The sequence below is a fragment of the Poecilia formosa genome, unplaced genomic scaffold, assembly GCF_000485575.1.
Source record: "Poecilia formosa unplaced genomic scaffold, Poecilia_formosa-5.1.2 Scaffold17, whole genome shotgun sequence".
Taxonomy (NCBI): Eukaryota; Metazoa; Chordata; class Actinopteri; order Cyprinodontiformes; family Poeciliidae; genus Poecilia; species Poecilia formosa.
Genome location: NW_006799956.1, coordinates 2,975,834 through 2,998,745, shown reverse-complemented (window position 1 = coordinate 2,998,745; position 22,912 = coordinate 2,975,834). Strand labels below are relative to the sequence as shown.

The window sequence follows — 22,912 nt, the reverse complement described above, 5'->3', positions numbered from 1 at the left end:
GTGTGTGTGTGTGTGTGTGTGTGTTTTCATGTAGATCAGCTTTCTAAAATGGTAGGCAAAAGCTAGCATCGCTATGCTGTTTTGCTATGGCTCACTAAAAATGAATCAATCAATTGTGCATAGACAAACATTATACAAACCACTGTGCCTCACTTCAGATACACTACTGTGTGTACCCGTTTGAATCTTTAGGTGTATCTGGTGTCAAAATGCCTGAAGGTTAGCATATTGTCAAGGAAGTTCTTCCTCACTGAACATAAAACCGGTTCGTGTGCTTGTTTACTTTTGTTGGAACTGTTTCTAAACGGTTTTGTTTGCGTACCTCTTTTAGTACCACTGTGTGTCCTACCGGTGACCTTGTAAGAATCAAAGTCAAATTATGAAAGAGGTTTTCAAAAATATTCTTTAAGACATTGCATATTTCTTTACTCTCTGTCTCTGCCCACCTGCTGTGTCTGACTCGCAAGATAAAACGTTGCCTTGATCAAAACATAAAATGAAGTGTGTGTGTCTGATGAAATACTGTGGTTTGACCCTGCAGGGAGACACTTTTGGTGATTGTAAGCTGACACGCAGTTCGAGTTTGTAAGAGAAGCACCACATGCAATATGTCACCATGTTGCGTCTGATGCTAACATTTCATGAGAAAAAGATAGCGAAAACTCAGAGAACAGTGAAAAGGGTTTGGAGCCTTTTTTTGATTAGTTACATTATAATCTTGACTCTAGATTGAATCAAGGATCATAGATGCACAGACTGATGAGTGATTTATTTATTAATTAGATAAAAACATCTATTTGCAAGTCAGAAACAGAACTGCCTTTGGGCTTCAACTAGCAGGTTGTTTGCAGGTGAAAAGGTTCAATCAAGTTGGCGTGTGATGAGTTGGATTTCTCACAAGGTTAGTCATGTTTCTACTGTCTGTCACTGAACAACATAGGTGATTTTTTTTTTCATTAAACCTTATAAAATCTTGGCAAACGCTTCGCAAGTCTTCCATGCTGAGTACAGATTTACACAGACAACTGGAAAATCCCCCCGTGCAACTGCCACCTCTAGTCATAACTCTAATTGAAACCTTACGCCAGGAACTGCTGCATTTGCTTTTACGGGCCAAATTTAGCAAATGATTTTAATGAGAAGGAGGGCAGAGGCTGTTGTTTTTTTTTAAGAATAAAACTTTAGTGGGCCCTCAATTGAAAACAAGTGCTTCGACTCAGCAGGTTCTGCAACTTCTTCAGGTAGGGACTCATTATTCTTAACATTTTTCATTCATATTAATTTTTTTATGATAACTCACAAAACAAATTCTGAATCTTTTTTTTTTTTATCGTGACATGGAGCAGTTTGAGATATTTCTACTCATCGTGTGAGCCAAAAAAATAAAGAGCAACTCTAGACACGCTTTGATTATTCTTTTTTGGAGTCTTTTAAGTCTATCTGTCAAAGCACCCTTGAACAAAATTGCTGTTTTGGGGTAACTGGTGCAACCTGAAACATATTTGCCCCCAGGGCAGCTCTGTTTAGGGAGGGCTCCGCCATGGCTCCAGCGGTCTGGAGTTCGCTGGGGAGTCTTTAGAGTCATGTCATCAGTGTCACTTTAATTTTAAGTCATCATGTGGTTGCAGACTCGGCTGACGGGTGCCAGTCTGGCAGTAGGAAACCCAGACAGAGGTGTTCTGCTTGACTACTGTTCCGCTCCCTGTCTTTTTCTGTCACAGATAATCCAGCATTTGACTAAACATGCAATAACAGTTGGTCAGCCTTTCAGTTTTTTCCCCTTGCTTGATGTTATATGAAAGAAATAGATGTCTATGACTAAATTCATCCCACAATCTAGAGAAGCAATGCTAGTTTATAAGAAAAGCATTGTGGATTTAAAGTTGCCTTTTAATTAAGGATGCGAGAAATTAATTTACCTGCATTTATAATAAATTGTCGAGTCATTATTAATTAGATTAAATGTTAAATCGATTAAATAATGAAGTCCATTCGACCTTCCTTCAGTGTTGTAGTTTGGCCGCCATCCAGCAGAGGGCGCCGGTGCTCATCCTTAAGCGAAGCAGAAACAAAGATGGCGGATATGTCCCGGTAAAATGGTTTAAACAGAGTCCAGAGTTGGATGCAACATGCACTTTATGCGGTTCTATTTTAAAATATAAACACTAGACAAGCTCCTTAATTATTAATTATCACTTTAATAGCGTTTATTCAGCTGGTTGATTTTGAGGACTTTGGTGAGTTAATGCACTTCATAGAGCGAAGTTTTAACAGCTTTTCTAGCTCAACCACAAACATTACTGTTTTATGAATATCTCTCCGTACATGGGGGAATTACACGTTTTTCGTATTTTATGCTTTTCATCTTTTATTTTTCTATACAGTAACGTAATAGGTTCCAGTTTTGCTGTACAAGTTTTATAAAGTGAGAAAATCACTCTTTTATGTCTTTTCAGTCAGTACTTAATACAACTGACATAAAATGTTAAAATTTAATGATGTGCTTTAAAAAAATAATTCAGCATATTATGGAAAATTTAGCCCTTCATGTTATTGGAACACGGTCGGCTCCCTCTTGAGACAAGAGAAAACTCAGGTTTTTAAGCAAATGGCTGCGCCCTAATTTAAATGTTTGGCCTATTTGGCCTTTTCATTCTCACTTTGGGGTTGTAGTGTACACTCAATGACCACATTCTTTGCTTTACCCTTGTACATAACATCACAATTTTACGAAGTGTCCCACTCCGCCATTTCTATTCAACGTACATGTGCATTAACTCTTACAAAGCTCGTCAATCGCCAGGCAGTTGCTTTTGACAACTAACGTTGCTTTATTCACTGTAGAAATGGTCATAGGATGCTGCGACAAGGATGCAAACCAAACTTCTCACTTCATTGTAAACCTTTTGATGAGAAAAGACAACAGACAGTAGCTGTTAACTGTGAGAATGGGCAGCCCTTTCTGTATTCACAGATTTGAGGGGAACATTTTTCACAAGGTAAGAAGATTAACATTCATATATTTGAAAAGTCAGTAGTACGCTTAGTAAGATGCAAATAAATACAACCAAGAAGTGATGTTCAAACGGGGAGTAATGATTTACCTGGCAGAGGTGGTTTTCCTCTTCAGAGACCTTGATTAATTGGAATATTTGAAATTTAGACATTAGGAGAAAGGAAATTGTCTGTTTACTGAGAACTGTTGCATCCACAGATCCGTAAAGAGAAGGAAACTCTGGAAACTGGAAGTGGTGAAGCCTTGGAGCAAGAACGCCGGTGGCGAGGTAAGCCTGCTCACACCTACCACTACAATGATCTGATTTCCCCATGTAAATGTGAATGATCACTTTGTCCATTATCTCAAAGTGGTTCAGTAAACAATCCAGCTCGTCAACAGAGAATAGCATTTAGTTACATAACGGCTGGAGATAAAGTCACATTGTGAGTGTGATTGAAGAATCACTTTAAAACAATGATTAACAAATTTAAAAGAAAAATAAATCATTTGGAGTTGAGTTTGAAATCGTTATTGGCAACTTTTATTAACTATTGTCATATTAAACCTCTGCATCTGTTTCTCCTTTAGAGAACATAGAACATCTCTAAAGGAGAATTTGTGTTAGCTCTAAGATTTCCAGATCCAGCAGGTGTCAGAGATTGCATGTCCAAAAGATACAAACAGCACAAGTTTGTTGTCAAATCTCCAGTCTTCATTCTCTGTGCTGAAATTGACTCTATTTAAATCTTCTCCTTTGACTAGTTGATAGAAGGTGAGTAAGAATTGACGGCATTCGGATCCTTTTCGCACCCGAAAAAGTTGGGTATTCATATCAGAAAACTGGCATATTCCGGACGTTTACTCTTTAAATTAATCCTCACATGCTGAAAGCACGTTCCTTGCAAATGTGAGAAAATTCAAACTGCAAGCAGTACATTAAATGTTTTCCCAAATGGCTGCCCCCTCAGAGCTAAAAAGAACATCCCTCTTTCGTATAAAGCTTACAGCTTCAACGTGGCAATAAAGCATTTAAAGGCATCGTTTTCAGTAGACACCCAGGGGAAAATTATAGACTTATAAAGGAGCACAATACAGGCTCTTTAAATTTGTGCCCGCACCACCCACACAACCCTCTCCCTCAGCGCCCGTCTGCAGGTTGGAGAGGGTGCACTGGAAAACAAAGAGTGGGGAGCCCTTGACCCGGAGCCGTGTTGCTTATATAATGACAAGGCCCTAGACATTGAGTGGGAGGGCATAAGTTGACCATGAAGCGGTATACTGTCAAGGTCCATCTATAATTAGCAGCTTTTGGCAGGTCGAAGTGGAGGGGGGACGGAAGTGCGGCTGCTGTCTAATCAGCTTTACATCAGAAGGAGGGAGGAGGGAGGGGGCGTCCTGAGTGTATGAGCTCAATTGTACGTTGCGTTTACACCGAAGTACGCACACAAAGGCGTGGTTCCGGGCCTTCAAGGAACACTATTAACCCACGTTCATTTATTGGGCCTCAACATCGTCATGACAAGTTTGCCTCTTGAGCAATTGCGTAGTCTGTTTGATCTTACCATTGTCGTCCTTTCAAGTTCTAACCCCCAGGGTACCAATCTTTCTTTAAATGTTTTCCAAATTTCACACCTGAAATAGTAAACCTGTTGTTTACTGTACGGCCTGAGCTGTGGTAAAAACAGTTTAGATGGTTTCAAACTGCCTAAACTTTGTTCTCAAAGTCTAACAGAAAATGAGGACAACTTTATCCTCAAAGTCAAACTTTATCCTCAAAGTTGTCCTCATTTTCTGTTTCTTTGGTGAGAAATTAATAGTGCATCCTTACACAAGTCAGATCTAGCATCTTCACCACCTTTTTATTTTTTTTTATGGTGAATTGGCTCCTTGTTTCACTGCAAATCACTTATACCCTGTGAGAAATGGACTCCGGTAGACACCTGAAGGTGTGCTTTGCTATCTCACACCAGCACTCATGGTCTTGAATGTTCAATACATCCCATAGATGATTGATTGGATTGAGATCTGGGGAATTTCGAGGCTGAATCAACACCTCAGATCCATTGTGCTCCTCAAACCATTCCTGAAGCAAGTGTGCTTTGTGTTAGATCATGTTTTCCTGCTTAAGAGACCAGCTCCAAATGGGAACAGATGATTGGACTAGAAAAGTTCACTGTTCCACAAATGTGTTTCCATCGCCTCTTTAGCGTATTAACTCTTTAAAGCTTTTTTTTGTTTGATTTTTTTTGTTTTGTTTTTGCAATATCGGGGACGTTGTTTAAAATTTTGCAGTTTCCATCAACCTTTTCTTACGCGATAATTCAAAATGCACATAAAAAATAATGTTGATGAAAACACAGCTACAGACTCCATATTGCGCCAGCTTTTAATCACTTCCAAACAGCACTCATCATTAGAAAGAATGAATCATGCCAGGCCACCTCACCTTAATGTCGGTCCAAAGCGCTTGCAAAATAAAAATAATTATTTACACACCACTGTGCTTACTCTTTAATCCCATGTAATTAAAAACACGTAAGTCGTGGATGCAAGACATGAGGCTGTGAACGTTTCCGAGATCAGCTCATTGCTGATTCGTCTGAACGTTTGCATTGGTAACTTTTTTCCTGTAGTTGTTGCACATGAAACCTCATGTGCTCAGTATGATTCACATATTGTTTCGTTGCTACCATTCGACTCAGCCATATACTGGTTTCACCAAATTTGAACTGGTTCTCCATGATTTGTTGCAAAGGACCAGAGCAGCCCAACAAGCTGAGTCTACGCCACGTTCTTTTTGTGTTTAGCAGTCTGCACACATTTCATCACCTTCGAGCAGCTTTTTCTCATGATCTCACAAAGTGTATCTTTTCTCGACGCATTTCTTTTTCGCTTTCTCTATTACACATAATCCTCTTACAGTGTTTGCGTCTCCACCCCCACGTCTGAAATGACAGGGAAACATAGATGTTGGCTTGTCTTGTTGCAACAGAAGTGGCGCAGAAATCAGCCCAGACAGATTGTTGGCCCGGTGCCTGAGCGTAAAAAGTGATTACAAAACCCCAGCTGTGTGTCTAGAAAAGGTGCTTGTGTTTGGAGTGTGGGTTTTATGGCGGTCTGTGCAGAGGTTGAAGTGGGACTTTGTTTTTGTTTTTTGAGGGGTACATTGAAGTCTGTGATTTAGGAGGCATTTGAGCTTTACACAGATTACAAAATGTTACTGGCTTTATCTGACAAATACACCAAGGTTTCAAGGTTTTTGATGCAAAGTTGATGGCAGCAAAATCTTCTCATGATGAAACTTTTCTGTTTCTTGACCATCAGTAACAATTGGTTTTGAACTATTAAGACATTGACAAGGTCAGAAAAAACAACATGGGTTTCTAACTGTTCAGCTTTTACTGAATTGGAGAAATGATCTTTCTCAATTCAGTTGAATTCAGTATTTTTATTCGGTGCCAACAAATCTTTAAAGAAAACAGTCCTCAACAAATTTGTTCCCCCAAAATAAAATAAAAAAAAATCAATTAAGCCAACTCGTTCCTATTTAGTCTCTCCACGCAGATCAAATAATATTGTTCAATCTCAGTTTATTTAATCTGTTTATTTCCAGTTAGTAAGAAAAATATGCAAGTAATCCTGCTGCAGATTATTAGATTTGGCGACAGTGGGAAGGAATGACTCTCTTTTAACAGTAACAACATCGAGCAGAACCAGGTTCGGTGTGAGAGAATATGTTTTGTGTCCAATTGGACAGTGTTGTAGCTCCGTAAGTGTCTCCACTATGGAAAGCAAAGAGTGACACAGTTAAAAGAAAAAAAAAACACACAAACCCAAATATTAAAATATTTATCAATAATGAACTTTAATCATCACACAACCACTTAAGCTGTTTCCAAATGGTCTAAACTCTGTTTCCAGAGTCGTAGATAACATCCGTTGTTTCCACGCACTTGATGAGGTTTCCTCTTCTTGACATTGTAATAATTCCTGCGGCTGCTACGCTTTATGTTGAGCTTCTGCATGTTGGTATAGGTTTTGTTAAGTAAATAAGACTTCTTTGACACTTTGGTTTTGAAATAAAAAAGAAGTCATCTTTGAGTCTTTGTATTTCCCTTTGGCAGTTCTTACAGAGAAAACAGAGGTGACTCTGCAACACATCGGTGTGCGCCTACACACAGCCGAGCTGCTTAGTTAAATCAACTGAGTGACAAAAAGCATCGTTGGTTCAAGTGGTGAGCAGACCCGGATGCCTCAAACTTTGCACATACAGTAGATGCTGTTGGTTTTTCTTTCACTGTTGTTCGTAAAATTCCAATTAAATGACACCCAAATATTGTAATACTGGTATTTTGTGAAAGTTTACTAAGAGATCCATGAAATACAAAATGCAAAATGCTTGTGAAACCTTTAGCAGCAACAATGTGCATCCACTAATTGCTATATTTTAAGTTTTTACATCATTGCGGAGGAATTTTATCTGAATCTTTGAAGAACTGTCGTAACACGTGTTGACCTTTGGATGCCAATTCACTCTCCTTCAGGATTTTCTGCTTTTACTTATGGCAATTATTGATGCACAATATTATCGCATGATATCGGTATCGGTCCATATTAGCTGTAAAATTTAATGTAGGACAATGGACAACGTCTGGTTCTGTGCCTGGATCCAGGCAAAGCTGAGAAGGTTCACCAGTTTTTCAGTGTGTTGAAGTCCCAAAGCCTTAGAAATGGCATTTTAAGCCTTTCCAGACTGATTGGGTGTCAATAACATTATTGGTTTTTATCTGTTTTTGAAATCTTCAGATCAAAGCATAATATGTCATTTTTTAAAGATTTTTTTAGCCTTCTTCATCTAGTCAGAGAGGTTCAGGTCTGGCAGTAATCAGTTGTGCTTACGGTCAGTGAAATGGAACCAAAACATTTTGGTTAATCGCAGATCTTTTATAATTTAACAAGGTAAATATTTTATTTTTACATAGGACCAAGTTGATTTGGAAAGATTTTTTTCCTTCAAGATTTTAAATTATAATTTGAAAACTTTTGTACTTTCTCATGTTATCTGTATCTGATATAAACGTCTACTTTATGGTCTGAAACATTTAAGTCTTGCAAATTCCAAAAGAACAGAAGAAATTTGTAACCTTTTAGTGACACTTTTCATTGTTTAAGAAGATTAAATAACAAATGTGCATCTTACTTCTCCACCGACTATAATTTGAGTAATTGTGCGTAATATATCTAAAGGTAACGCACATATACAATTAGACAACACATAAAAGTGGAGAAGAGGAAAAGCCGAGTCACCATCTGCCACAGTTTCTACTCCAGCCTCTTACTCGCAGCCGGCTGCTAATCCTCCACCCGTACACCTGCAGACCAGCTCCCATGCACACTCATCTTCTGTTCCAGCCCTTCCTCAGGAGGCTGACCTTTAACCTGGGTTTGGGCTCGGTCCGGTGTAGCACAAAGGAGATTGGATCAGGTCGGAAACCCCCACACCTTTCCGCGCGTTGGATAGGGCAGGGGGCGGCCTGTGTGGACCATTTGCCTGGAGGCCATGTGCAGACCAACAGAGGCATGTCTAGACGTCTGGATGCTGCGTGATTCACTCCCAAAGTTCCAGCACAGGAAAACACTGAGGGGATTGTCCTCTGACTTCACCCAGAAGTTTACTTTAGGGGCTTTGTTCTGAGTCAGATATGTTGTACAGCTGAGGAGGAAACAGATGGAAGAATTGTTCTCTCCCAAAGTTCTGAAGTTATTAGATTTTTTTTTTAAATATCAGAACATGCATTTGTTGAAGCTGTTCAGTCACTCCACAACTTCTTGTACAATCACTGACTTGGGAAACATTTCTGATTGTTGCTCGATCTATTCCCATCCAGAGTTGGAATAACAGGTTTAGACCGATTCTCACTTCCACTTGATGCACCATGCGGTTTTCTGCTTTGTACTTTGTAGTGCACTGTAAGAAAATATGTTTACGTGACACATGCAAAAGGGTCACTTACAATTATTTTGGTTTCAGAAAAGGAGTGGAGAAAAAATGTTAATGCTGTTTAGAACCGCCTTGTTGGATCTGTACGATCTTTCTCTGCTGCTCAGGCATGAAGTGTTGGTGGCTCAAACCAGTGAACTACAAACACCCTTGCACATCTGCAAGGAGTGTGTGTGTGTGCGTGCGTGCGTGTGCGTGCGTGTGTGGTTCAAAAAGCTGCATTCACTTACCTTGGCTTCAGTGCAACATGTCCTAACAAGCTACAGTCACTCAGAGCTCACACTTTTGCTGGAAGGATTCCACAAATGTTGACTCCAAAAAAAAAAAAAAAAAAAAAACCCAGCAGTTCCTTGAATTGCAGTCTGTAGAAAGAATGGACCTCCCTGAAACTGTATTTGTGCACCTTATTAGGTTATGATGTGCCACTGATCAGCCAAGGATGCATCACAGCTACGAACATTTAGCAACAAGCTTGGCAAGTCTGAACCTGCTTTGCGTTTTAATGCTTGGCTCTGTGTTTCTCAAACTTTTGTGGACATGTACTACCTCGGTTAATACTTCATTTATCACTTATGCCAGCGTAAAGAGGTTTTATGACAGCAGTTTTCAGGTTTTTAGGGGGGTTATGTCATAGAAGAAAAACATTTTGACATAGAAGAAGATGAAAAATGTCTTGGTTGGTCGAGGGTTGTGAGTGCGAGTTTAATGTTTGCTCCAAAATGTATTTGTTTCAGATTTAAAGTGGAAAATGAACAGGAAGGCACCTTAGAGTGGGTCCTCAAAATCAAATATGGCTGCCTTCCATATAGCTGGAGTAAAAAAAACCAAAACAATTTATTTGCAGTCTTGTCTCATTAAATCAGTTAAATACATTACAATAACTTTTAGTTAATGTGTTGCTTCATAGTGTGAATGCATAACATAGAGAAAATCACTGCACAAACAGATTTAGGCAGAAGGAAAACTCCAAAAATGTTTACTTTACATAGAAACGTGGACAGTGTTCATCTGAACAAAACATCAGATTTAACTTAAGAGCTATATTGCTAAAGCTAGCTAAACAGGCTGTACGTGTGTCTGATTTGCTTATCTTCCAAAATCCAGAAGGTTCATTTACATTTTCAACAAACTCACTGTAGTATGAAATATTTACAAGCTACAGGGAACGTATTAACTTCACAAAGACGGACTTAAAGAAAAAAACACAATTAACCCTTAAAGCAAGTAGCTTTGCTTGCTCTACAGCTACGTTAAATCAACAGCATTATTAGAGAAGAGTTATTTGCTCTACTCTATCAGTCCAGATTCACCTCAGCTTTTTTGCTATATATATAACTGAGCTGGATTTTTCAATAGGTGGGGGGTATTAAACGGCAGGAAGCAGAGGTTTGGTAAAGTACACCACGGATTCAACAGTAGCCAGTGGTTTATAGAACGTTACTCATTAACCCGATCCTAATTATTCGGCTGGTTTTGCCGTCGGTCGTGGAGCCGGGCTGCACATACACGCATATGTGAATGAATCCAGCCATAGAACAGCGGCAGCCCCGTGGGTACATCCACCTACCCCTGGTTGTCTAAAAGCTGCTATTTACTACTTCCTCCACCACTTGAGGTGATTACTGTGGAAGGAGGCCGACCCGGAGCTGCTGGTCCATCGGCACATAATCAAGCTCCTTGTTGAGGTAGCCACATTTCACAAAGCAGGTCTCAGACCCTGCCTGCTTTTTTTTTTATCTGGCAGAAAAAGGGCGTGGGGGCTGTGATTGTAATTATTTGATAGCCAGTCATTTAGCCAACTTAGAGCCCTCTGTGGAGCTAAGGGTTAGACCTGAGGTCCACAGCTGGTCCACACCACAGTCAGTCATTTGTTTTCAGCAGCGTCTGGGGGTCCCGGCATTATTTATGATGCTCGCTGGTATTTAAGTGACATGTGCTTTATTGTGGATTTATAACGTAGGGAAGAAAAGGCTCCTCTGTGTTTTGAGCTGTGAAAATGAAGAAATTCAACAGCATAAGTGGGGGGTAATTTCTGAAAAAATAATCAAAAAAGAAAAATTCACTGCAAAAACACAAACTATTACCAAGTGATTTTGGTCTAGTTTCTAGTGCAAATATCTTAGTTTACTTAAAATAATAGAAACTGATTTAAAAGTAACTTTTTAGCAAGATACACAAGCTTATTTTAAGTAAATAATTCCTTAATATTAATGAAAAAGTCCTAGTTACATTGGCAGATAGTTAACTTATAACATGGGATATAAGTGAAATAATCTGCCAATGTAACCAGGACTTTTTCATTAATATTAAGGCATTATTTACTTCAAACAAGCCTGTGTATCTTGCTAAAAAGTTACTTGCAAGTTAGTTTTGTGTTATTTCATAAGTGTACTATGAGGTTTGCATTAGAAAATAGACCAGATATGGAATATTTTGTGTTTTTGCAGTGTTGGCCTAATTCTCTTTTTGTGGTGTAGATATTAATTATTTGTAAAGCTTAGTTAAGATTCTAGAAACTCTAATAAGCTACATTACATCTCTTCACTTTTCTACTGAAAGGTTTTGAAGCAGATTAGTTAATCTGTGTTGGTGTAACATGGGCTCTGCTAGCAGATTTCTACAATAAACACAAATTGTGTACCTGTAAATGTTCTGATTTCTTAAGGGGTAATGGATAAAAAAAGACTATTGATTGATTGTTATTACAATTTAATAAGCAGTGCGACTCTTCTTTGGCATGAACAGGATCTTATAAAAGTTAAACATAATTCTTTATTACACCCAGACAATGAAAGAAGAAAAATATTTGCTTAATTTCTAAAAAGTCATCTTTCCATCTTTGTATTTTTTTTAAGATTCTGATGTTGTTTGAAATCATGTTTTTTTCCTCCATTTATAACCAGCATGTCCATTTTGCAGTAACGCTAAACTGCTTCTGTCACTGCAAACGAGTTAAAATGTCAAAGTATTACATCACTACATCAATGATTTATCAAACTTATTGAACAAGTCAGATTCTGATTGATCATCCCTTCCATTTTGGTTTAAGTTGACCAGAATTAATGCAGCATAAGGTAAAGTACGAGACCTTTTCCACATTTGTCTTTTCTATATCCTCCTTTTAACTGACGATTATTACGTAAATGTGTTGCAATTTAAAGGTTAACTTTTAAAAGCTGCTGTGACAAAAATGCCATGTGCTGTTGATTGAAATGAGAAGATTAGCAGTGTTTTAGATTCTCTTGCTCTATTTGTCGGCCCTATTGGCGACTCTTGTGCTCACGCCAGATTGTTCAGCCTGTCATAATAACGTACAGTAAGCTAGTGTCACCTCCCACAGCCTCCTGTGACCACTGCTTGGATATCCTAAGGCCCTAAAAGCACCTTTGAGCCTTGATTTTGTTTTTTGTTTTTTTAAAGGGGAGCTGTTGAGATGGTTATTTTCAGCCACCAGGTGTTTATCAAGTGTAAATATAGGTTGTGTGAGCCGTGTGATTCCGTATTTACCTCACGTCCACATTTGGGTTTGTGTATTTAAATTGCGCGTGTTATAGCTGCCTACTTTGACTCTGCGCATTCAGCTTGCTCTTGTGGTCACCTCGGGCGCATATTTTACTGCCGTTCTCAAAATAGCCACGGCTCCAGTGTGATTGCGTGTTTACGTGTGACGGACACTTCTAGAAGAAGGGGGCTAGCCTGGCAGCACCAGTTGTCCTGGAGCCAAACCCCTTATGCCCATGTGTGGTTAGCTTGCTGCGCTGCTACACTCAAGGTAACACACTCTGTGAGTAGTTGTGTGTGTGTGTGTGTGTGTGCGTGTGTGTGTGTGTGTCTGTGACAGACAAGGAGATGCCTGTGTCCAACCCAACCAATTAACTCTCTTGGGGCTGGAGGGGGGCTGTGGCTAACGGTTGATGCTAACCACCGCTAAAATTGAGCTGTGTGCAAAGCCAGGCCTAGGCGGGCTTAGCGGAGGATGTGCATGTGAAGCAGTCTGCTTTGTTGCATCGGGTTTTGATGTCATTCAATATGGGCGTGGGCCGTGTGTGTGTGTGTGTGTGTGTGTGTGTGTGTGTGTTTGTGTTACGCTTGTTGTGGGGTAGTTAGGACACAAATCTGTTGAATAAATCACTTTGAAATGACTATGTGATTCTTCCATGGGAAAAAAGTCATGTCATGAGAAGAAACCCTGAAATTTGAAGGATAAAATGTTAATTAAGATTGGGATGAATTTTTTTTATTTTTTTTTTTAGTGTTTAGGGTTGACCAAGTACTACTATAGAAGGCTTTAAATTGACATATGGTGCAATAATGGGACAGTTACTATTAACCTGTAGAAGAGACCTTAATTTGTATCTGAATGATTAATTTGCTTATAGTGTTGGGATATTCAAAAATAATATCAATATCAAAAAGGATATTGAATATTTGAAGGCATATCCAATATGCCTTCAAATATACAGTTGAAGGCATATTGCGCAGCACAGGAAGTAGGGGGCAGTAGAGGCCACTCCCAGCTTTATGACGACAACACAACGAAATGTAATGAAATCTTAACACTTTAAAAAATTAACACAATGCCGAATAGTTTTTTTTTTTAAATAACAGATGCTATCATGAGAATAAAAAAAAAAATTATCCAAAGACCCTGGAACCAACCCTCCACAAACCCCTGAGGAGACGCAGCGTCGCAGGCTGCTGCAGAATTTTCATTATTTCCAAGGCGGCTGCCGCCTCTTGGGTGGTCCTCACCATGTGTCGGCCCACACTATAAGTAAATATGTGCATGTTTGAGGGTACATACTAAAGTTTGTGTCCTGTTGCTTGCACATTTTGTGAATAAAATTTTGTCCCTGTGGTTCTGCAAGGAGGTGTTACTTTTTTTTTTTGTCCAAAAAACTGCACAAGACTCAGATTTCTTTCACCTCCATAATTAGCCGTGTCTGTCTGTCTTTCATGAGGGCGATCATGTAAACTGTCACACAGTGAGGAAACAGCTAAGTAAGGCTGCTGACCGCAGCGAAGGAGGAATTGTTATTGTCGGTGATTATTTTTTAACGACGCCTCTAAAACCGAATAATTAAGGTTTGAATTTCTGATTCAGTTTAAATTGACTCTTCCTTTTAAGGTTGGTCATATCTCATCAATGATTCAAATGTTCAAGTTCTACATTAAAACAAAAACAATTTGGTATTTCATACGATGGTTTTAAAAAAAATACTACTCTGGCTAACAGATAACGTTTATGGTTTAACATATTTGTTGAACCTGATAACATTTTTTGTTTGCTTTAGGACTAAGGAAGTCTCTTCCACTTTTTAAATCTGGCAGTGCTTTTGGGTAATTAAAGATTTTCACGAACACAACAAGAAAATGCAGTCGACAAAAATATGGACAACATTTTCTTTGTCCACATGTAAGCCATATGTGATTTTTTCATGGCAGCCTAAATGGCTCAATTCCAATCTTTTTTTTTTGTTTTTTTTTTGTTACCCCCCTCAAAAAAATCTGATTGTGCCATTTCTACTTGTGGCTCTAAATTGGATTTGTATCCGAATGATTTCAAAGTGTCTGCAATCTGAACAGTCGTGTCGCATTTTATCTGACCTTTACGTCATTTACGTGAGTCACAGTTCTGCACCAGAATAAGCCAGACGTGGTAAGTCTGGATGTAAACAACAGCTGAATGTTGTAATTATAACATTTTGAAAGAATCTGTGTCAGAGAAGCGCATCACACCACAATCCCACCTCTCCAGGTCCGACTTCGCAGCCAAACTAATTTCTCTACTGATGTAAACGATCCACAAAAAGTCGTTGCTATTAGTTTTGCTTTCTTTTTCTTAGTTTCCTTCATCTTGTTATGATCTGTCAGCTCCCGTTGTTCAACAACACTAAAATCGATTCATAAACGTGTTCATTATTACTTCCGTAAACAGCGTATATGTTCTTCTTCTGCACATACAGGTAGTTTCAGGGTTGTAAGTTGTTTAAACAAAACCCTGATAGAGGTTGCGTTATTTAGTAGCACAGAAAAAAAAATCATTGAAGCAAAAATCTGAGTTGAGCACCAAGACCTGCTCTGTGTGAACGTGGCCTAAGTAACAGACAACATACAAATTATGATTTGAGACCCTTTGGGAATGGCATAGCTAGCTAAGACATTAGCGGCTAACAGCCCTAAAGTTAGCCTCAGCCGTACAGCTTTTGCTCCAAAACTAAAGTACTCATGTATAGGCCTGTCGCGATAAACGATAAATCAATTAATCGCACAATAAATTAAACCTATCGACCTCATTTTAATTATCGGCTTTATCGTCTCTTCCTGCCTTTTTTCTTTCTCTTGATGACACTAAATGAAAAAAGGCTCAGCTCCGGTGCTCTCCACTGACCCTCCCTTCCTCATTTCCTTAGTGTAATGTCCAGCTCACACGACACGAGTTGTCGGCCCATTTTCAAAACCTGAGAAACCACACATTAGCCGACAGAAATCCTAGGTATAATGGTTCGATCGGGTTCGATTGTGCCGTGTGGTGTTCAGCCACATGGGCACAAAGTAATGGCTACAAGTCCAGTTAACTAATTTTAATATCAGGTATTAATCAATGCTTTACTAGAATCTACCTGTGATCCATGTGGCTAGAGTCAGCGTAAAGTTCTGACTGAATGAAAATCATTATAACCTATTTATGTCACGTTAACGAAGAACAGCTGAAAACTTACAGGGTTTATCAACTGCGATAGCAATTTGGCTCCAACTCCTCTCCTTGTCATTTCTATATTCTTTGCACGAAATGTTGAATAAATATTAATGTTGTTTCCGCATATCTCCAATGTCCGCTGGACTTCGAGTTGCGCTGTGTCAGCTGTTTGGGATTCCCCTCCATAATTTCCCCTCAGAAAGCACGGAGGAGAATCTGCGCTTTCTGATTGTGCTGTTTGGGATTCCCCTCCATAATTTCTCCTCAGAAAGCACGGAGGAGAATCTGCGCTTTCTGTCACATTCAACAGGCTGCGTTAAGCTCCCAGTCCGGGAAAACCCCTGATTTAGATCGGAGCGGCCACGACAATCTACCGTAACACATCACACACTGCAGGATGATCGGTTACAAAATCACCAGCGACGATCTTAGATCGGCCAACGACCTAAGATTGTCATAAGGAGAAAATAGGGGCAAAAAATCGTGTAGGATGAACTACTGCATTAGGTAGTCGGATGTGCCCATCCATCCATCCATTTTCTTTACACCCTTGTCCCTAGTGGGTCGGGAGGGTTGCTGGTGTCTATCTCCAGCTAACGTTCCGGGCGAGAGGCGGGGTCACCCTGGACAGGTCGCCAGTCTGTCGCAAGGCGACACAGACACACAACCATGCATACACACACTCACACCTAGGGACAATTTGGAGAGGCCAATTAACCTAACAGTCATGTTTTTGGACTGTGGGAGGAAACCGGAGTACCCAGAGAAAACCCACACATGCACAGGGAGAACATGCAAAACTCCATGCAGATATAAACCCAGAACCTTCTTGCTGCAAGGCAACAGCTCTACCAACTGTGCCACTGTGCAGCCTCGGATGTGCCCATCTTCTCTATTTAAATCTAGTGATTACTGAAGGGCACATACAGACTTCATAATCTGCACTCTTTTGGTTGAATGCAGTATTTATTTCCACTTTGGCTTCATGTTTAGTTTTTATTCAAGTACGTTTTTTGTTATTGAGACTGCTAAACCATTTTTTTGGTTGTTTTGTTTATTTAGTTTATTAGTTCCAGTGTTATGTGTTCTTTTGAAAATAAAGTGTATCTATCTATGGCAGGAAATCACATGCATTATTAGTCATTTCCATTAAATCAGTGTCAAAAGGTCTTGAAACAATATTATCGTTTATCGTAATAATTTTTTAGACAATTAATCGTCCAGCAAAATTTGTTATCGTGACAGGCTTACTCATGTAAAGTTTTCTTCTTATTATTATTGTACCCATTTGTGCACATTTTGGCCAAAATCTCAAATTTTGAGCGAAAGCAAACTAGCAAAGAACAGAAATAATTATAAACTTAGTTCAGGATGCGTGAAACGTGTATTCAGTTTGTGGAAACATTCAAGCTAAACATTTTTAAAGGGGTTTTTTTTTGTGTTTTTTTTTAAAAGCCTTATCGACACCTTAGGATTAAACAAACAAAAACACAGAACATTGACCACTCAAATCAAGACTAAAACATTCAGATTACAGTTTCTTTAAAATACAAGCTCTCTGTGAAACTTCTATTTAAGAAAATGTTTCGTTTTGTGAACCCAGCAACATTTAGTCATCCCACTCTTACTCAGAACTACGACAGGTCACAGAGATATGACAGCATCTTGTAAGGAAAGTAAGAAAGACTCAATAAATATATGACTAAGCGTTGACAAAGAGCCTATCTCACCCATCAACAATGAGGGTAGAGTCCATTAAGAGGACAACAGAGACGCACAAAAATTAAGGGCGAATTGAACCCGCCAAGTGAAACCTGAAGGGAAACCAGACGACTTATAGGAAACACATGCATATGCTGAGAGAGCAGGCCAACTCTGCACTGAAAAGTCCCAGGTGAGATCTGAACCAGCGAATCTCCAAAGTGGAAGGCAACAAACCTATTACAGTCCACCCTAGAAATCTTATATTGATGACATGAATAAATGGAAACCAGAAAAGTCATCTCTTTACATTTGCTTACATAGTACACCTTGACCTAACAAATCTGTCAGCCTGCAACTCCGAGGCAGCACACGAAATGGACTGTTTTTAGGAAACTCTGATGCTGAGGCAGGCTGATGAATGACTGTGGACAAGCAGGTGGTCTGTCCATGTATACTGTATTTCCAAACAATACAAAATGGAATGATTTTAAAAAGCTTGTTGGGCAGCGGACCATGAGCTCCTTGAGATGTCCCTGAACTAGACAAAGGAGGTGCAAGTAGAACATTAACAGCCTGGATAGAGTCGTAGTCTTGTCCTTCAGTGATTTGCGGTTCAGCTGTTTCAACTTAGCCAAGTACCAATTTACATAAAAGCTTTTTGACTTGGCTGTATGTATGTGGGCCACAGCCAAAGTAGTGTAAAACAACATGGTAAAGAAATGGGGATTAAAACAGCAAAGTCACTGATATCTTGACAAGATCATGTGAGGAGACCTGGGGTGCATTCACACCAACCCTGTTTGGTCCGCTTTAATCAAACTCTTGTTCATTTGCCTAAAAAGTCCGGTACATTTGGGGAGGTGTGTGAACACACAATCGAACGCTGATGTGGAACAAAAACGCAAACTCTGGACTGCCTAAATCGCTAGGTCTCGGTTCGGCTGAAGTGAACTCTGGTGCGGTTCGAATGCTTATGTGAATGCCAAGCAGATCAGCGACTGCTCCAAAAGCAGGAAATCCACAAATACATTCAAAACAAACACAAGAGTTTAACGCCAACGGGAGAAATGGCTCATTGTCTTTTACCAACTACAAAAGAGAAATCCTACAAGCGCTAAAATCTGACGCTGCTTCGTTTTGTTTTACATTTTGTGAAGAAGGAAGTTGCGCTCATGTCTTCTTCTTCTGCTGTGTTTAATTCAGTGGTTCTTGGTGCAGAGCCACCAGAGACAAAGAGGTGAACAGGTTTTTCAATTAGCTTGGCTCATTTGACACATTGCAGTGTGAAAGCGAACTGTACCAGTTGAAAAAGTAACAAATGTTGCAATCTGGCTTCCAAGTCAAACTGAGTCCACCAGACTAGTAGGTATGAAAACATCTTGAGTAAAGATTATGATTTGATGTAATTAGTAACTGTTCTTGAAAATGTCTTTTTTGTTTGTTTCTGCTTCTAGTAATAAAATGTATTTTTCCAAGTATTTGTGTCGCGGTGGGATTTTGTCCTTGTTTGTGTGAACATGCCTTTGCCTCTTTCCCGCTGTCAGGAACAATAGCATGCGGTGAAGTCCTGAGCAGCAGCCAAAGTCAGGAAGAACGCCATCCAGAGCCTCAGCAGGAGCTCGCTGCCTCATCATAGCCACAGCGGAAAGCAGGTGAGATATCTGGAATGCCGGAGGCTGCTTTTAAAAGGAAAGCATGCAAAAGAAAGAAAGAAGGAAAGTCAAGGATTACATGCATTGTCCTGAAAACAGGAATTTGAGGCTGCGACAGAATGAGGCGGCTTTGTGGTGGTGGTGGCGGGGGGGGGAGGCTTGTGGAAAAGCCACTGGCATTCGGTGATCACAAAATGTGGCTTTGTTGTTTTTGTTGTCTAAGATGTACTTAAAAATGCCTCTTACTGTGTTAGACAAAAAAAGTCTAAATGTACTTCAAGTCACAAGCTTATAACACTTTTTACAGATATGTTCTCTGGCAGAATAAGTCTGGTCTTTAATGTTTGTTTTTATAGAAAACTGTCTAGAAACTCATAAGGAATTTGCTGGAAAAGGTCTTGATTTGACAATTTTGCAACATCGCCTAATTGTTTATAAGAATCAACAAATATTAGGTTTAAAAAATGTCAGTCTTCCATATTTTAGTTTGTCTGATCTGTTATGACGAGAAATAAGTAAAAATGGACATTCAAAACTAAGAGTTTTGAAAGATTTCCATTGGATTTAATTCAGGTTTGATTTCACAATATTGATTTTAGCTGAAAAAAAAAATATTTTCTAGCCTTTCTGCCACGAGTGGTCATTAATTATGTAAATTAGAAAATCATTAATGATAGGTATTTTTCTCGAACCTACATAAAAGAACCACAGACGACGTATATGAGTTTTCTGACCAAGCTTTTGCAAAAGGAGAAGACTCAGCAAACTGCTCCTCCAAGCCGTTCACTGAGCGTTCTAAAGACCTTTGGTTACAGCTTGTCTTTTATTATCAAACAACAAGAGGGAGGATAGGGAAGAAAGACAGCAGAGACAAAATATTACTGCACACAGGCAGTTTCTAAGGTAGGGAGTATTCCGGTTGATAAGGAGGCACCTGTGGAAACATAATTTAAGGTCTGGGAAATACACATTTAACTTTCACATGAAGACAAACAAGCAGACGGGGCGTCCAGGTCAGTTTATACACACAGAAGGAAGAGAACACTTTAATAATCTATAGGCTGGATATTGATTAACTATTGATTAACATTAGACTGAATATGAACTAAAGTAATAACAAAATGATACCAAAAAATCTCTAACAATTAACATCTGACATGAGTTGCTGCTGAACAGAGTTTTGCTAATTTAACTCAAAGAAAGACGTTAGAAAAAAGATTGATATAAGCATTTAATGTTAGCAATTAGCATGGTTAACAACTGTCAAATACTGTTAAATACTACATGAGCTCGCCCTTGAGGACTGCAATTACTCAACTCTACATGAGGAGAGTCTGAATTTCCAGCAAATCTTCACCATCTACGTCTTAAGGAAAAATATCAACAGGTACACTTAAGAGGTCCTGCTGGTTAGGTAGCATATAAAAATAAACCTGAACACAAGTCTGGGCAAAAAGAAACAAAACAACAACAAATCAAACAACCAAAAAAATTTTTTTTTTTTTTTTTAAATGACAGTAGCATAAAGGCGAGAAGATCCAATAAATATTGATGCTGACAACTCTACTGTTGTCTCTGGATAAAGTGAGTAGCTAAAGGTTATTTGTATTTTAAAACACATCAAGTACAAATCCTGATAGCCATTTCAAAACAAAATCCAAATGCAGTGATTTAGATACAATTCAAATTTCACAGAAAAAAATGGGAGCTTATTTTCTGAACTCAACCTTGAACATCCTCTCAAATAAAGTTTCAGTTCTTCTTCTTCAGGGATCCATACATATATTGTTGCAGCTTATTTTATCTAATAAACCATCAAAGAGTTGCACAAAGTGAAATAAAATTGTTAATTAATAATAATTTGCCAATAAAATCTGAAAAGTGTGACATGCAAATGTATTCAGTAAATTGCTACTTTTGGCTAACTTCCTCCCCAGAGTTAGTCTACAGAACAATATACCAAAATGTGAACATCTCACAGTTTAATCCATCATCCAAGAGGTTAAGGAGTTGAGGAGTATGGCGCCACACCAAGTGGCTACAGCTCAGGTTGGACAATCTGTTGGCTGTGCAACTGTTTGCTGTGAGTCCCAGAAATCTTTAAAACAAACCGTACGCAGTCTTGCTTAGTGTTTGGCACAATCATGATGCTAATTCTTTACAAATAAATTCTTGTAATCTAACAAAATGTAAAAAAAAAAGAAAGCAAAGGGAGTGTGAATGCTCCTACTTTTTTTTTTTACTTGCCCCACATCTTATCTGATTCATCATTTTGAAGTCAGTCTCCCTTCACTGTTCACTCGTTTCACCATAGACTCTCACTGACACTGACAAACTGCCATATGTTGTTAATAAGCACGTGCACGCCAACCCGCAGCGTGCAGACTGCGCAGGCCCAGCCCATGACTCCCAACTTTGCTGATTTGACATAAACAGGTCAAAGAGGCTGCATGCAACAAGCCAGGGCACATTACCCAGCTCGTTTTCCCTTCCAGGCTTGCATTCGCACCCCAGATCTTCCAGTCACTCGCACGGAGGGAGGACACGGATGAACTGATGAACAGATCTTGTAAAGCCAGGCTGCAGTCAGCTGTGAAGAGTCATTTGTCTTCGCATGAAATAAAATGCACTTTCCAAAGTAGAGTTTTCCATTTCTTTTGTTTTGTTTTTTTTGTTTCTTCTGCTAAGCTCCACTTCTCTCTATCGCCCTCCAAGCATGTCCCTGAAGTGCATCTTTTATTAAAACCACATGCAGGGGGGAGTGGGGGGATGGCCATTTATATCCTCCCTAATTCAAAGTCCCTGCAGCGAACACCTGGAAGAGTTTTATGATAGATGGATCAGGGTTTTACAGCCAACTTGAGTGTGGCTGGAGTTGTGGGGGGTGGAGGGTGGGGTGCATATGATTTGTGGCATAGTTTTTGGCACATTTTAAATGAAGGCCTAATTTAAATGTGTCTCTCTGCTGAAACACAGACTGGGCAGAAACACCAATTATTGACTTAAAAGAATTTCCCGTATCTTACTGAAAGGTTTGTTTTTCTTTTCAAGTGAACTAAGATATTGTCACTAGAAACTAGACCAAAAATACTTGGTAAGATATCGTGTTTTTGCAGTGTACAGGTACAACAACCTGCATTACCCTCAAACTTCCAGGCCCTCACAAGATCTGAGCTTGAATTAGAGCCACTTGACTGGACAGGGTAAACATTATCCTGAATCCTCAAGTTCTCACAGTTCTGGTAGAGGACCCCTAAGTCTGGATTTTGGGGTGTTGGCCTTAAATGCATATGGTTTCTCTTTGTAGATGAGAGGCCTTGTTTTATTTTAGCAAGTTGTCTTTCCTTGTGTCCCATTTTCTTCCTGTTTTTCTTGATACACCTGTGCTTTTGGTCTTCTGCTGTCTGATGTTTATTAGTCTCACCTGTTTTGGATCCCAAAGTCACTGACCAACACCGTTCCACATCCATTCCTTTGTCCTAGGTGCCACGCTCTTGAGTTCTTGTGTTTTACCATTGATTTTTTCTGTAGGTTTCTCTTTATTATATGATAAAAGCCATCCATTCAGCATCCATCCTACTTGTATTTGGGTCCCACACATCAACTCATAATTCATACTCAATATCGCTTCTGCAGTGCTGTTTCTTCTTCTCTTCTGGGAAGCCTTCCCACCATGTTTGAGAGTGTGTCCAAATCCAGTTCTTCCAGAAGTGCATTTGGAAGGGCATACAGTACACTGATTTTGGATGAGAAGGCCTGGCTTGCAGTCTCTGCTCTAATTCATCACGAACCTTCTCTATCTACTTAGGGTCATTGCTCTGTGCACACCAGCCAAGTTCTTCCACACCAAACTCTCT

At 39.4% G+C, this 22,912-nt stretch overlaps 1 long non-coding RNA gene across 2 annotated transcripts; it reads left to right on the top strand.

Moving 5' to 3' along the window:
* Window positions 1-2,090: 2,090 nt before the first annotated feature.
* Window positions 2,091-21,812, top strand: LOC107835660 (uncharacterized). 2 transcript variants are annotated; one of them, XR_001661478.1, is made up of 5 exons: window positions 2,091-2,237; window positions 2,845-2,999; window positions 3,215-3,284; window positions 18,948-19,055; window positions 21,551-21,812. It is a non-coding gene; the product is annotated as an uncharacterized LOC107835660 (long non-coding RNA). The 2 variants fall into 2 exon arrangements; XR_001661477.1 differs by having other exon boundaries at window positions 2,091-2,999.
* The last annotated feature ends 1,100 nt before the right edge of the window (window positions 21,813-22,912 follow it).